This window comes from Mauremys reevesii, linkage group 10 (genome assembly GCF_016161935.1).
Source record: "Mauremys reevesii isolate NIE-2019 linkage group 10, ASM1616193v1, whole genome shotgun sequence".
Classification (NCBI taxonomy): domain Eukaryota; kingdom Metazoa; phylum Chordata; order Testudines; family Geoemydidae; genus Mauremys; species Mauremys reevesii.
In genome coordinates, this window is record NC_052632.1 from 10340526 (window position 1) to 10356960 (window position 16435).

Consider the following 16435-nt stretch of genomic DNA (forward strand, 5'->3'; position numbering starts at 1 on the left):
TCGTAATGGTCCTTTATGACTTCAAAATCTATGACTCCATGAATTGTGTGTTTTCTGTTTTTAACATTAATTTTTCTAGTATGCTAAATTACAGGGAGGTCTCCCTCTGCTAGCCTATTGCATAACTTATTACTTAGGAACAAAATACAACTGAAACTAATGACTAAAAGCACAACAAATACTGCTTCCTTTAACTAGCTTCTTATGGATGACAACGTCTACCTTCCCCAAAAGCAGTCAGTCTATGATTATGAGACAGTAAAATTAAGGCAGAGTGATTGTATGCACCACAGTGATAGGGACCATGAGCTAAGGAGTTTCACAGACTAAAGTATGCCTGAAATATACAGGAATAAACAGAAAGAGGACAGCCCAATTTTCCTGTCATTGAAGTTAGTAGAAATTTTGTAGAGCTGGGCCCCAAAAGACTAAAAAGTAGGAAACGGAATTTCCATTTCATGGGAAATTCTGACATTTCAAAATTTGTTTTCATCCTGATTTAGTTTAAATTTTGAAATTTGCCGGAGAATAGAAATTAAAAACAAAAGCCAGAAACATTTCATTTCAAGATTTTCAATCAAAACGAAACATTTCAACATTCCCCAAATCAAAATGTTTCATTCTGGTTAGTTGAAATGACCAAAAAAATTGTTTTGAGTTATTACTTCAACATTAAACTACATTTTGGTATCATGTGCACATTGGCCCATGGAAGTTGTAGTTCTGACCTCCATTATCTTCAATGGGCCAGGCTCCCTGTTTCAACTGCATCTCCATTTTGGGTCATTTCAACAAACCTAAATATTCTGATTCAGGTTGAACCAACCTGAAATAAAATATTTCATTTGGATTTTCCCAATGGGAAATCCCCCCTCCTTTTTTTTTTCAAAATCAAAATTTTCCCATGAAATTTTTTGATTTGGCAGAAACTGCATTTTCCATTTGAAAATAATTAAAATAGAAAATTCCCAACCAGCTCTACTCAAAAGGGTAGAAAAGTAACAATATTTATTGTAAACTAAGGAGCAGCTATGAATACATGTGAAAAAATGGGGGGCGGGAAACAATGTGGAATACATTCTGTAGATGTCATAAAAAAGATAGCACTGTGATTAATACGCTATTATTAACTTCCAGTTGTGAACCTTTCATCCTAAAGTATCCGAAGCACTTTACAAATTGTGGAGATTTTCTTCACCCACAACTGAAATGCAGCCATTGGTGTTGGCTATTCTTTGGTAGTGATGTTACTCCACAGTAGAAAAAAACCTCTATGGCTGAATCTACATGGGGAATGTTTAGGTATACAAAAAATAATGACAAAGCTAAGGCCTTGATTATAATCCTTGCTCTCGTGAGTGAAAAGAGTTATGGTATCTTTAAATGGACAGAAGTCAGAGCTTTGGTTTAATGTCCAATCTGAAATTTTGTAACTCCAGATACACAGAGGCATAGGTACAACACAACAAATCACCAACCGAATCCCCAACAAAGCCATTTCTTGCAGCAACCATCCTTGGGGGGTGGGTCTCCTGTTCAAATTCTGACCAGATCTAATCCTATTTATTTGGTAAAATTTGATAAATTTGGTAAAGCTTGATCTGGTAGTGACTATTTCACCATCTGGAACACAACTAGATTCCTCTAATTTCCAAGGGCATGTTTCCTGACAAAAAAATCAAACCAAGTGACTCTCATAACTTTGAAAAAATTCCATCTTGGATAGAGACTTAATAAAATGAACTCAGCTTTCTTTGCAAGGTACATGCCACTTACTGTAATTGATACCCATTTAAATTAACTTGTGTTTACTGTAAATGCTCTTGCTGCTTGAAATGTGTTTCTATTATAAAAGCAATGATTTTTTTTAGTGACAAAAGAAAACATTTCCTTTACGGTACCTTTATTTGAAGTTTGATGCCCATTAAAGTGACTTCATAAACCCATTGATTTCGATGAATGTTTATAATGAACAAGCAGGCAGAATTTGATTTGGAATTCAAGAGGCATTATCACATACTTCAGAGGGCTTACATTTTGTCTTTGTTAAAAAAAGGGAAAGGGAAAGGTTTTAAATTTAACCATTCCTCTGTAGTGATGGAAATCACAATAAAAGAAGATCTGAATGTAAATGTATACACCTAGGAACAAAGAGTGTAGGCCACACTTACACAATGGGGTCTCTATCCTGGGAAGAACTGATTCTGAAAAAGATTTGGGGGTTATGGTGACTAATCAGATGAACATGAGCTCTCCGGGCAATGCTGTGTACAAGATAGAGAATGCAATTCTTGAATGCATAAACAGGGGCCTCTTGAGTAGGAGTAATGAGATTATTTTACCTCTGTATATGGCAATAGTGTGACTGTTGCTGGAATATTTTGTCCATTTCTGGTGTCCACAATTCAAGAAGGATGTTGATAAATTGGAGAGGGTTCAAAGAAGAGCTGCAAGAATGATGAAGGGACTAGAAAACATGCCTTATAGTGATACATGCAAAGAGCTCAAACTTTTTAGCTTAACAAAGAGAAGGTTAAGAGGTGACTGGATTAGAGTTTGCAAATACCTATATGGGGAACAAATATTTAATAATAGTCTCTTCAGTCTAGCAGAGAACGATATAACATGATCCAGTGACTAGAAGTTGAAGCTAGACAAATTCAGAATGGAAATAGGGAGTAAATTTTTAACAGTAAGAGTAATTAACCATCGGAACAACTTATAAAGAGCTGTAGTGGATTCTACATCACTGACAATTTGTAAATCAAGATTGGATTTTTCTTCTAAAAGATCTGCCCTGGGAATTATTTTGGGGGCTGTGTTATACATGAGATCAGACCAGGTGATCACAGTGATCCCTTCTGCCTTGGAATCTATTAATCTATTAAAATAATATGATGCTAATTAGCAATAGGGTCAAAGCCCATCCAGGATCTGAACAGTACCAAACTCTGTGGAGGGAAAGATGGTTGAAATTGAGAGCTGATGTCAGCTGATGCATAGTCCTACATTCTTGTAGGTCCTGATTCAGCAAGATATTTAAGCATGTGCTTAACTTGAAGCATGTGAGTAGTGTTATTGACTTCAATACATAAAGTTTTGAATCTTGCAGAACTGGGGCCATATGGGTAAGGACTGCAGTAATGGGCCCTGGGATATTGGCTTGGCCCATGGTAGAAATGGGGCAAAGAGTTAATTTGGGGTCCAAATCTAGATCTTGGCATTTTCCGAAGTTCAAGAGTGCTTAGGCTGGAGGCTTTGGTTTGGCTCCATGTGCAGATATTTTCATTTGAAAATATTTATGTTGTCCCCTTTTGCATTCCATCATTTCTCAGTCAGCCAGTGTCACCTTTACTCGTGGCCACTTGCAGTAAAAGGCATAATTAATGGCAAATATATTGTTTTAAGAGAGAACTCTAAACACAACTCCTATAACACCAAGCATTCTGCAAGCAATTTATTTTATAGTGACACAGAGAAAAGGGATGGCGAAAAAAAAATCTTTGTAATCATCCAGCTCATCTCTGTGTGGACACAGGATCATTAGCCAGCCTAGTTTCCCAGTTCTTTTGCAGATCTTTCCCCTCTTGCTTTCTTTTTTTGTTTCAAAAGCAAAACGAGAGGGAGGCCAGCCCCGGAGACCCTTTGACTGACCTCCTCACCTTGCCCCAGTTCCACACATCAGCGGCCAATTATGCATGCGCTTGTACATGTCATATCGATGGAGGCAAGCTACTGCTTTCTGGCCTATTTTAAGTACTCTTAGAATCTCCCATGTCCTTTAGAGAACTAGGACAGGCTGACCTCCGAGCCACATAATCTGAGTATACGTTAAAAAGGAAGCCCAGAATTTTTCCTTTTAGAATAGTGCCACTGCTGACAATCTACAGTCCAACCAGTGCAGCTTTAATGTTTAATTGGATGACTGGGTTTTAAAGCAGAGGCATTCTTTAACCCGGCTGACTCTGTCTGCCCCCATCTCCCTGCCTCACAGCAACCTCACTCGAGTTATCAAAGTGTCATTAATAGAGACAGCTGCCTGTAAACAACAGAAATGTCAACACAACTGTCTCGGTCAACAGGAATTTAACTTTAATCTGTTCATTACTTAAAGATATATCATCCCCTTTCTGTGCTGTTATCTACATCACTTTGAGACAGAGGCAGAAACAAATTGACACCAAAAAAAAAAAAATAAAGCCAACCATCCAACCAACACTGCTTCATCCAGGCTGAGTCCGTTCATAATTTCCAATGGACCCTCCACCCCATATACATATATATATTTGCAGCTAGGTTGAGGATGAGGAGGGGTCAGGAGTTCCTTGTTTAGCTGGAAACAGATATTACATATTTATAAATGTAAACCTGGAGAACTGCCAAAGTCCTGCGTTTAAGTGATTAACAAATGTTTCCCTTCAAGTGGACACCTCTTGTTCTAAATATATTTGACAAGAATGTAAAGGGTCAACTGGAGGGTAGAAAGGGCATACCACAAGCATTTTCTGTGGAGGCTGCCAGGATTACTGGGACTGGGTTTAGGCCCACATGTCTACGTTTGCCTGGTGCCAGCTGAGTTCATGTTGCTTGTGGGCAGACTGCCAGCAGAATGCAGCCTCCCTGCTGTTTAACGACAATGGATTTACTGCTTCTCTGCATATTGGTGTTATTTTGTGTAAACAAGGTTAACACTCCTTTTAAATTAAATACACCACCTGGTGACTGAGTGTGCGACCTTGGCAACCATCTTTCACCTGGTCTGCAAAAAACTTGGATGCCGGAGCTGTGACTTCAGCCTTTCTTTAAACCCACTGTCCAATCATAATAATAATATAGAATACTGTACAATGTAAGAAGCCAAATTTTGGTAACTGCTTCCACCCCTACAATAAAGGATACCTAGAAGTGCAAATGCTGTTAATTAGAGAGAGAGCTTATCATTCTATTAAGTCTATGTCTAGCGTTTTATTAAAGATCCAGTTTTGAAGGTCCGCTTCCCTCTCTTTTTCCAACTTCATCAAAATCAACTGAATACACCTAATTTTTTTAAAAAATTGTTTCTGTTTCCTGAGGAATTTTATTTCCCCAGAAAGACTGGAGGGAATCAGACAAGACCTCCATTAGGTCTGGCAGTTTGTAAAATAGGCATTTTTTAGATTTTGCAAAAGTTTCCTAACCTATCTCAGAAGCGGTTTGGCTTACATGCTCCAGAATTAGTTTATTCTGTTGTCTTCAACATGGACTGATATCTCTGATTGGTTTTGGAAAGCGTGGTATATTCATTTGGAAGTTGTTTATTATGATATTTCCAAAATGATGAGAATTCCATAATGGTTAAAGATTCTGGAACTGGTATCTGAATAAAGGTCAAGAAGTCCACAGCCAAACCAGAATTGTGCATGGGCTTTGATGCAAACTCTTAAAGTCCTTAATGAAACCTCCAACATTTACTTTAGGTGGTATAGAAATCTGATGAGTCTCTGGCACTTGTATACTTGCATGGTCTTTGCATATATAAAGCCAACAGGTTCCTTGGCTAAAATTTATATGGGGTTTATAAACTCTGCAGGAAGGGTTTATGAACTCTATGAGTAAGACAACACTGAAGCTGGGAGCATGCCTTCCAGCCCAGGTAGACAGATCCACCCTAGCTTGGCTCAAATGAGAGTGCTAAAAATAACAGTGTGGACAATGCAGCAATAGCAGAGGCTTGTGTTAGCCACCTGAGTTCAGACTCACCTGACACCTGGGTCCAAACTTAGGAGGCTACCTGAGCATCTGCTGGTGCCACAACGTTCACATTGCTGAGTTTAGCATGCTAACTTAAGCCAAGCTAGAGTGAGTCTACCCAGGCTGGGAGGCATGCTCCAGCCTACAGTTTGGACATACCCTGAAAGACCATAGGAAGCTACTGGGATTCCTTGGATGGTCATCAACTCCCCATGTCCAGGCTGCACTCAGAGTTTCTGCTTGATAGAGGATTCTAATCTTCGTAGATAAAGATCTTTGGATGAGACTTCCATATATTTCTCAGCTAAGGCAGCTCATCTTTGATTGGCTGGGAGCTGAGTCATTTGGGCAGGACTTTCCCTAGCCCTGGGTTAATGTTAAGGTAGGTACATTAATTTCAGCTTGTTCAGTTTAAATGGAGGTAAATGACATTTTACTGATGTTTACATCCAAATTGGTGGGCATTTGTGTGTGGGGAGATCTGCACATATGTAACTCTGGATCTGACTATCTCATTATTTAGATAAATGTCCAATCCTTATCTGAATTCTGCTAAGCACTTGGCCTCAGTGACATACTGTGGTAGTGAATTTCCAAAGATAATTGTGCCTTGTGTAAGTATTTCCTATTAATAGTTTCAAATACCTTTCAATTTCATTGATTATCCTCTCATTTTTGTACTATGAGAAAAGGAAAGTAGGAGTATCTCTACCTAGAAACTTTACAGAGAAATTCAGATTACTTAAACTAATGGGTGCACTGCTCACAATCTAGATAAATCCATGAACACATGCAACTAGACACTGAAAACAGAGAAGGTGGGAGGTCTTCCTGAGTGACTTTATTTAGACTAACAATGATAAGATATTATAAAAAAAATCCAGATAAATAAATGCAATGTAAATAGAATAATAATACTGCAAACTCCCACAAATATAACCACCTCTCTCAACACTTCTTGGAATGGATCCTCTTTATTTAAGAGATAACTTACAACACTCAGTATAGGTTAGGTAAAAATGCCGAGGGCTCAGTGGTAAATATCTCCATCTTCAATAAACAGATGATGTCCAGCTTGAAATCAGCAGGCTTGTTTCTAGGGAAAGGGCACTCAAGTGTTGGAGAGCATGATACAGCATGCTAAGCTTTCCTGTTCATTCCCCATGAAGCACCTGGCAGTGGCCACTGTAAGAAGAACTGGATACTGGGCTAGATGGACCTTTGGTCTGACCCAGTATGGCTGTTCTTATGTTCTTAAGCAGCCATAAGGTGAAGAACCTACATCACTGCATCTAATGTACAGATAAAACTATTCTAGGATGTTACCTAGAATACTCACTGTTTCTTTGCTTTTAGCTGGGGTTTGGACTGTTACTTCTGCAGAAGGCAGACTTTCTTAAAGGTTTCTTGTCTTTCTTGCTTCTGGGACTGTTTCCTGACCTGGAGTTTCCTCTGAGGTCCTCACCAACTGTATAAAGATGTCCTCTGTGTCAGCAGCAGAGTCTGTCTGATGAAGCCACTCTAACTACTGGCACATGCAGTGGATTATTTAGGAGTGCTGGCTGAGACCTCGGTTTCCCTGAAACTCCCCTGGCTGATCTCCCTAAATTCAAGTCTCTTTCTTCTCAATTTATAATTCCCTACTTTTATTGAAGAAAAATGTCTGGTTTATAACTGGTTCAAAAGGTTTCTGGTGACCTTTCTCAGCCTCCAGGGCTATGTTCTGAAGAGAGGTGCTCTTGTTTCTATAACAATTGGAGCCAAAACCAGTGCTCCAGACAGAAAACTTTTTGGAGCTGTTTTTAGAAACAGAGGAATTCTAGAACCATACTGGATCCAACCAGGGGTCCACCTAATCCAGAAACCTGTCTCTGACAATGGCCTATAGCAGGTATTTAAGAGTAAGTTGAAAAGACCCGGATAGTGGGCAATTATGGAATTACCTGGCCACAGGGGAAGGGACTGGACTGGAACTTGATAGGTCATCTACTCCAGTCTCCTGCAATGAGGCAGGATTAAATATAATCTAGACCAGGGGTTCTCAAACTGTGGGTTGGATACCAAAGTGGGTCATGACCCCATTTTAATGGGGTCGCCAGGGCTTGTGTTAGACTTGCTGGAGCCCGAGGCCGAAGCTGAAGCCTGGGGCTGAAGCCCTTGGGCTTTGGCTTTGGCCTCTGCTCCTGAGGCACCTGGGCTTGGGTGGGCTCAGGCTTTGGTTCCCCCCTCCGGGAGTTGTGCAGTAATTTTTGTTCTCAGAAGGGGGTCGTGGTGCAATGAAGTTTGAGACCCTCTGACAGGTGTTTGTCTAACCTGTTTTTAAAAACCTCCAACGAGTCTTTAAATGTAGGGGTTCATCTATATAAGTGGTGTCTATTGGAACTACAAAATTAAGGATGTGTTGAGATTTGTACCCTGCCATAGGAAGATTACAAACCACATACACACACACGCACAAAATACTCTTTAATGCGAGTGTGGAGGTGTGGCTATTAAATGCACACAGCCTATTGGTATCAGTGCACTCATTTAGGTTTTCTTATCTTTGGTGCTTCTCCGCTGTGGATCTCTGCCAGTGAGTTAGGTTTGGGAAAAGAAGAAAACTTGAAAAAAAGATAGTGAGTCTGTTGGGATTTCTCTGCCTGTATCGTATTTCAGTTTCCCTTCCACTCCCCACTCCTTGCCTCTTGTTGCACTGTGTGTGATCTTGCTTTGTGTGTGCATATGTATGTCTGTGCCAGCTAGATGCCAGCAGAAACCAGATAAAAAAATTGTTAATTTGATCGGTCTCTCACTGTTTGTGTTTCTCTCTAAGTCTCCTATTGTCTCCTATGGTGTTGTTGCCTCTAGGGTTGGATTTTTGCCAGTTGGGTGCCAGAAGCCAAAGAAAACAAATAGATACATAGTAGGGATAGCAGAGATTAAAATACCTACCATTCTGAATTACCTATGGGTAGTTTAGAAATACCAGTTTGTCAAGGGTACTTGATCCAATTTTATTCTCCAGAGGGCTTCTAATGAGGGAGGAGAAGGAGTTCTCTTTTGGGGGCTTCTTAAAATCCTTAACAGACATTATGTTTCACACTACTGTAGCTTATGTCTGAGAACGACGGATCCAGGAAATCTGACATTTCCGTTTCCCCCTCCAAAATGGGGGGGAGGGGAAATCAGAGGTACAAAAATAAATACTTTTGTTACCTGCAAAACAGGTGGTGGTTTTTTTAAACTTTCCATTTGAATTGAAACGGCACATTCATGCTTATAAGCAGATTGACCACATGTCTCAGCTACACAAGGCTATCCTCAAATAAGCACTAAGATCAGTTCCACTTCCTGGGCAAAACCAATGTTCTGGAGCTAAGATTTTGTACTTAACTGTAAGATAGCTGAGTGGATTTTGCTTTATAAGATTAAACTGAGCATGCATTTATCTGATCCAGGTAATGTGTGAAGTCAGTAGAGAACAAGGAAGGGAACCTATAGGGAAGAGGGTAGATTGCAGGTGAGGAATTATTGAACAGAGATATGGAAGGTAAATCCATTGATAGGAAGTTTTTATTGCATATTTTCATGTCTTTCCATCGTGCCGCTCATTCATTAAAACATCCATGTTCAAATTTCCTGCTCCAAGAATAATAAAATAGCAATAAGGAATATGTTCAAAAATGGAATGAAAGAAAAGTGTGCCACATTTGTTGCTTCATCATTAATAAAACAAGCTTCATTGTGATTGTAGCAAAGAAAGACAACCGTCTTACCCCCAGTATACTCAAGCCTCAGTCTTGGAATAAAAACATTCTATTGTTTATTTATAGGTGGATTGATGAAGTCATATTGGTTTGTTTTAGACAAGCCATAGGTAAAACTAGGAGTGTTGCAATAAAATTAAAGCTTAGGCTGAATATCAGGAGGGAAAAAGGTTCTCAGAGAGAGAGAGAGATGTATCTGGCTGTGGGATTATCTCCCAAGGCAAGCAGTGGAAGCTCCATCACTTGGGATTAGAAAATGAACAACAGGGAGCAGCTCTGCATTGGCAAGGAGATGGACTGGATGATCCAACAGGACTATTCCATCTCTAACTTCTATGATTTCTTCCATCATTTAATAAAATTCCAAAACTAATCCATCTCTGCTAGGTCCATTCAAATATTTGTCCAATGGAAAAGCAGCTCCACAGCTAGAGTAACAGAAGCTGTCCTTGTAATGTATAGCCTAATAGGAGTAAAACTCAAAATAGGTTCCCCTCTGCATTTTTTACGCGAATCACAATCTTACTAGGATTATAGCAATAGCAGAATAGCAGACCAATGGGTAAATATGAGGTCAGATGTTTCCTTCACTGTTTCCAAAACAAACAGTTACAGGAAGCACGCTGCTCTGTTCATTACAGCTCTGCAGAAAGATCTTATTACAACTAAGGATGCTACAGGAAATGCGGGAGCAGATCAATATGTGGTTAAGTATTTTAGTCCTACTTTTATTATGTTTGACAGTGATGACATCGTAGTATGTAAGCCCCCACATAATAAGATGACTGACTCTCTCTCTCTGTCTCTCTCTCTCTCTCTCTCTCACACACACACACAGACACAAACACACACAGTTACTTTACTTTTTTTTCCCCATGGACCTCCTTGAGAAGAGCAATCCCACTGAAAATATATCAAGAGATGGATTGAAGTAAAGAAAAAGATAAACTAATTTTTCGTCCAATGTGCAAAGGCTAATGAGTCTGATACCTGAAAACATCTTCCACAGGTGCTTGAGACTCAGAATAATTTCCAGGAAACTTCTGCCTTGAGTTTTGCCATGCCTTGTCTCATCAGGATGTGCTCTGTTTCTCTACCCTAGCATAAGGGAGAAAACTTCATGGGAACATGAGAGAGAGAGGAGATGAAACAAGAGCTTTATAAATGAGCTGTTAAAACAACGAGGAGTCATAAATGAGCCATTGGATTTTCTCTCTCTCTCTGTTGAAGATCCTTCCAAACCCATCTTAAGTTAACCAACTAGAGAGTTAACCAACTAGCACAAACTATTAACTATAAATAGCTCAGCAGTAACATACATTCACAGATCTCTTTAGAAATGGCCACATATTTGGGCTTGTGTTTGCACCTAGAAGACCAGCAGCCAGATCAGAGTTCTTAAGAAGAGTTATATTTATTATAGAACAAGAGAAAAGCAAGATTTGTTAACACTAATAATAAACCTCCTACACAAAAATGTCTGTGCCAGTCCTGCTACTCCCCACTTCTCCAGTCAAGATCAGAGTTACATTGGAGTAGGAGATTGTTTTGGCTGGAATTAGATAGCACAGATGGTACCAAAATGTGGAACACCTACCATACATTCTTTAGTTTCATATCATCTGCCCAACAGTTCTTTGTAGCCTTTTAACAGTTCATTGAGTGGAAGAAGAGGAAAATATACTGGACACTTGCTGGAAGTCTTCACTAAATATCATTTACTTTATCTTTCTGGGACTCCATATTTCAGTATGTAGCCAGGTCACTATTAAACCATGCAGATATTGGCCGTGACAAAGTGGGAAATCTTTCATTTTACACTATTATTTCAAGGATCCTAAGACCCCCAAAACCAACCAAAAAACCTCTTTATAAATAACTCTCACAACGCCTCCGTGAGCTAGAAAAAAACTCATTTTACAGTTGGATAAAGTTACATGGAAGTAAAGTGACTTTCCCAGCAACATTCGAATAGTCTGTAAACACCTCCCGGAATAGACCTTAAGACAGTTCTTGCATCTAGTTTTCTGATCTAATCGCTGAACAAAACCAAGAGCAGCATTCACCTTTGTTTTTTCCTATTTGACGCTGTAGGCCTTTTACACTCCTTTGCATGGTCCAGATTAGTCCTGCCCTCCTCAAATTCTTCAATATAAGATTTATGATATTCTACAAATTTAGGGCCTGCAGTTCTAACTGCAGGCACATTATTGTTGGTGCCGAAACCATGCTTAACATATGATGCAAGTCTTCTAGTTCTTACTATTGCTACAAAAGACAGCCTGTCTTGATACTAGTAATAGTTTTATAGAAGTGGATAAAAGAGAATGAAAAATATTCCCATTTCTTTTCTTTGAGAGCAGTGAAGTGCTTCAAAATGTAACTAATGTCAACCAGATACCAGGGGTATGGGCAGCTGAGGAATAATAGGTCTTTTAGGCTGAGATTATTTAAAGCTGCCTAATTCATTTTAATTAATGGGAATTGGGCATCCAAATCTCAATTGAAATTTCTACCCTTATGCTATTTAATTAAACAATAAAGATGGAATCCTGGGGCATTTTTGAGGACTAACTGTGAGGAGTTGATGACCCAAATCATATGAGTTCCATGTTCTACAGACATTTGGATACTTATTCATACTGAATTTCAGAAACATTAGAGGTTTGCCCATTAAGGTTAGCCCATCACTAATAGGAAAACTTGTAGTCTAAAGGATAAAGCAGTTAACTATGAGCAGAGTCGTCAATGGACACACTGCTCCTCTGGGATCTCTCTGACTGCTGGCATTACACTAACCAAATTCTAGTTTTCAGGGAAATTTCATGCAGATACACATTCCTGATGGAACTCCATTGACTTCGGTGGACGTACTTTGCGGGTGAATTTGGCCCACTGGCTTCATCTGAGATACTCTTTTGGAGACTCACATTTAGAATAACACTGAATGCCTTGGGTAATAATCAGTGAGTTTGTATGTTTCTTTTGCCTCAGTACTTTTTGAAACAATCTCTTTAGCATCACAGAATCCTACATTGAACAGAGACAAATGCAGTATGTAATCCAACATCTTTATACCCCTAACTATAAATATTGTTTCCATGAAGCCAGCCTACTCATATTCCCAGATATTCCAAGTCCTATTATTTCAGCAGACACAGGATTTATGCATCGTTCCTACTTGAACCTGATGGTTTAGAGGTTTTGCTTTTCAAACACACTACGCAGTGGGCATGCTACATTTCTCAGACCTGTATTTGAGCAGAAAAAATCATTCAGGACCCCAAATAGACATAAACAGTTCTCCCCTCTTTCTTAATTGTGTTTTTGAAAATCAGACATGTGAAATCTTTTATAGCCATAGGTTCAAAGATCCCTTTTGTTGAAACACTGGAGCACTGTAATTGGTTGAGTACTACTATCCAGTCTGAGAGGATGACCTTTCACACCCTGCCCTAAAAGAGCACTATAGAAAGAGAGGTGGCGTAATCTGGGTTAAAGGCTTATTAACATGTTGAGAGCTTGTTTCGCACACACACAAACAGTTGCAAGAAAGTCTCAGCCTGACGATAACTTAGCACTTTAGCATGTTGCTCTTGAGACAGCCCTCTTCGGAGAGAATAAAGACAGGCCCCTTAGTTGAAATGCAGGCCTGAAGCTCTTCATAGTCACCAGTAACAGGCAACTGTGATGAGTGAAAAAGAAAGTGAAAAGGGATTAGAACACAAAGGGACTCTCCCCGTTACAGTGGTCTGGTTCCAGAGCTGTGGAGCTCCCATCCCGGAATCTTTTTACAAGATGAGGGAGATGTTACAGTCCCCGCTTTTGGAATTGAAATCGCCAGCCTTTCAGGGCAATAATTCTCATCATGGTTTTAAAGAAAGATCGGTCTTTTCACCGTTTTTTTTATAGCTGAAAGAAGAGGTGGGAAAGAAGATGGGCCTCTGAGGTTACTTAAAAAGTAACAGCTTCGGGATGGGATACTTTTAGGATTTTAGGACCAGCAAGAAGGAGCTGAGATGAGGCTCAAAATGGTTATAAAAATGACTATATTGTTATTACTGATTATATAGGGTCAGATTCTGAAACCCTGATTTAGGGTGAGTAGCACCTTACTCTGTGAGTAGCCTTCACATTTTTGTCTTTAACTTTAGCAGGGCTAGGATTTCACCCATTGACTTCAACTAGTGGAGTAAGGTTCTAGTCAATGTGAGTTAAGGTATCAAAGGCTGGTCTTTGGTTTACCATGGCTTTTATAGTGTGCTAGCCACTTTCCAAAAACTTTGGAAGACACAGTCCTGAGCAGATTATATAATCTAACAAGAGAAATTATACCAAAGGAGGAGAGCAAGAGACAGCATAGAAGCTGAATGATCAGAGTGATGATTGGTGGCATCTTGGTAGCTCCATGTTTTGTTTTTATTTGTTTATTTATTTATTGTAAGGTTATTGGGTTTCTCTGGCTTTTTGTGGCCACTGATGAGGAATTAAACCCAGTTGGCCAAATCCAAATGTCCTCTTTCTGGTGCTGCTGCTGATCCATGTTTTCATTCTTGTTAATCCCTGCCGGGATGTCTTTAACTTTAAAATCTGCCTGAGCTGACTGTCAAGCTAACAATTTACTCCTGAAGGAAGAAGCCTAGGGAAGGGGTGTTAAGAGGAGCCCTAATGGCTCAAAAGGTAGAATCACACTCTATTTTCTATGGCCACAACATTTTATTATTAGGATTGCTGAATTAGGCACAGTGGGAGTTAGAAGCTCATAGAACCTTTGAGAAAAATGAGTCATGGTCTCTGGTGGACATATTTCTTCACATCACAAAAGCACAACCCAATGCAGTGTGCTTGGCAATCTCTGCTTAAGGGAGGTCCATGACTACAGTAGAAAACTGTGCAGCTGTTCACAACCAAGTAGCATTGGCAGAGTTGTGTGAGGGATGCTTGCACATCATGCCACCCTGGCAATAGTTAAAGCTCCTGATGCCTCACTTCTGAGATCACCAAATGCTAGCTCCCTCTCTCACACATATAAAATACAATAAGGTTACTAATTCAACCCTAGGTCACTTTATGCGTGGTGGGACAGACAGCAAGCATACAAAATCAATTTTACAAATACATCTAAGCAAAAGAATTTAAGAAGAACTCTACAGACAAAAACTAACATTAATGAAACCTGCAGATTTTAAGTATTAACTCCGCCACATGCATGGCAGAAAATGGGCCACAGGTGAAATGCTTAACAAATAACCCCCTTGGAAATCCATAAAGCAAATTTATCTGTGCCAGAATTTGTAGGAAGGGCTGTACAAGAATTTTGTCGCATTGCCACGGGGGTTGCTAAAACACACCAACCCATTAGGATATCATCAGTCTGGTGATCAACATTTTGGATGCTCATGAATAACAGGAATTTGAGCACCTTAAGCACAAATTCAACAAAGGATTTTTCAAGTTCATCATCACATATGAGATTGCATCATTCATAGTGGCATTTATAGCCATCAGTACTATACAACCCATGGTAACAGATGACATTGCATGCTGAAAGAGGCCATGAAAGGTCTTTCATACTGTTTCCTGCTCCTAATGACAGCTTTTACTGCCAGTTAGGACAGAATCCAAACACATGAAGTCATGATGGCTGTAGGTGTTGATTTGGATATGAAATGTACAACTTAGCTTACGCGGCTCTGATTCATCGAGACAGGTTCTTTGAATGCATTTGCAGTATATAATTTGCTGGAAAAAATAGGTAAAGAGGAAGGGAAAGTGTACGTTTTATATGATCTTTTAATTTGCCCTTTAAAAAAGCCATTTTCTGTACAGAAATAGCTTTTTAAAAGACAGTCATTTTTCGCACAGAGACACACACAAAGTCACCATTTGGACATCATGTGTTTGGATTCTAACTGGCCAAAAAAGAATATGCCCAATGTATTACTTTAGTTCAAACATTTCTACCAAGAATGTGACTGACATGTCTGTCTTTTTGTGTACGCATGCGTGTGCATATATTCTCTCTTGTGTGTATCTTCATATTTAGATGGATTGTTTTATGTATATGTACACTCATGGATATTTTATATTTTGTTCATTCATGAATTCTTGAGTTTTAAAAATAGTGCTCATTTGCTAAGATAATCAGTTTATTCAAAGAAATTGGTGTTTTGTCTGGAAATGACCTTTTTAAAGCTACAGTGGGTTTTCATGCACTGAATGGGGAGTTATTTTCATTTCATTGAAACTGGGTCATTAATGATAATAAAAAAATATTTTTCAATTTAAAGATGTTGGAAGGCTTGTAAGGGAGCTGAAACACAATGTCTGCAAGGCACCACAGCCACATTTGTAGTCCTGTGTAAATTTCAGGCCCTGGCGTGCTGGATGGAACCTGTATTGAGTGCAGGTTTGTTTCACTCCAGGCCTAGCCTGGTGTTGATAGCTCTTGGCTGGGCCGTCTTGCAGTCTTTTTTGGAGTATAACATAATATAAAAAGTAATCCCCTTCTGATGACAGAAGCTTCAAGTGGTTACAAGTAGCAGGCCTGTTTTCAGATGCCTGAGGTAACTATCGAAAAGGTGTGAGGAAAAGCAATAATTAATTACATCTATCGGTTTAAGTGGAGGAAATGATATACGATAAGGTGCTTTCGTTGCAACTGTTTTAGTTCAACTTCAGACAGTATTTTCAGTGAAGGAAGCATCAAGCCGCAGTGCATTTTTCTGTGGCCAAAAGTTGCATTTCGGTAATCATCAAATGTAATTTTACCTATAGCAAATGTTAGAAGTAAGCAACTATCATGCACAAGGAGGAAAAATGCTGGAAAAAAGAAAGGAAAACAAGACAAAACCTGGAACATGCACTCTTGCTGAATTAACTACATTCATAACCAAGTGGGAGTGATTTACTCTGACAACACAAGACTTCTAATTTTGCTGAATTAACAGCACTAC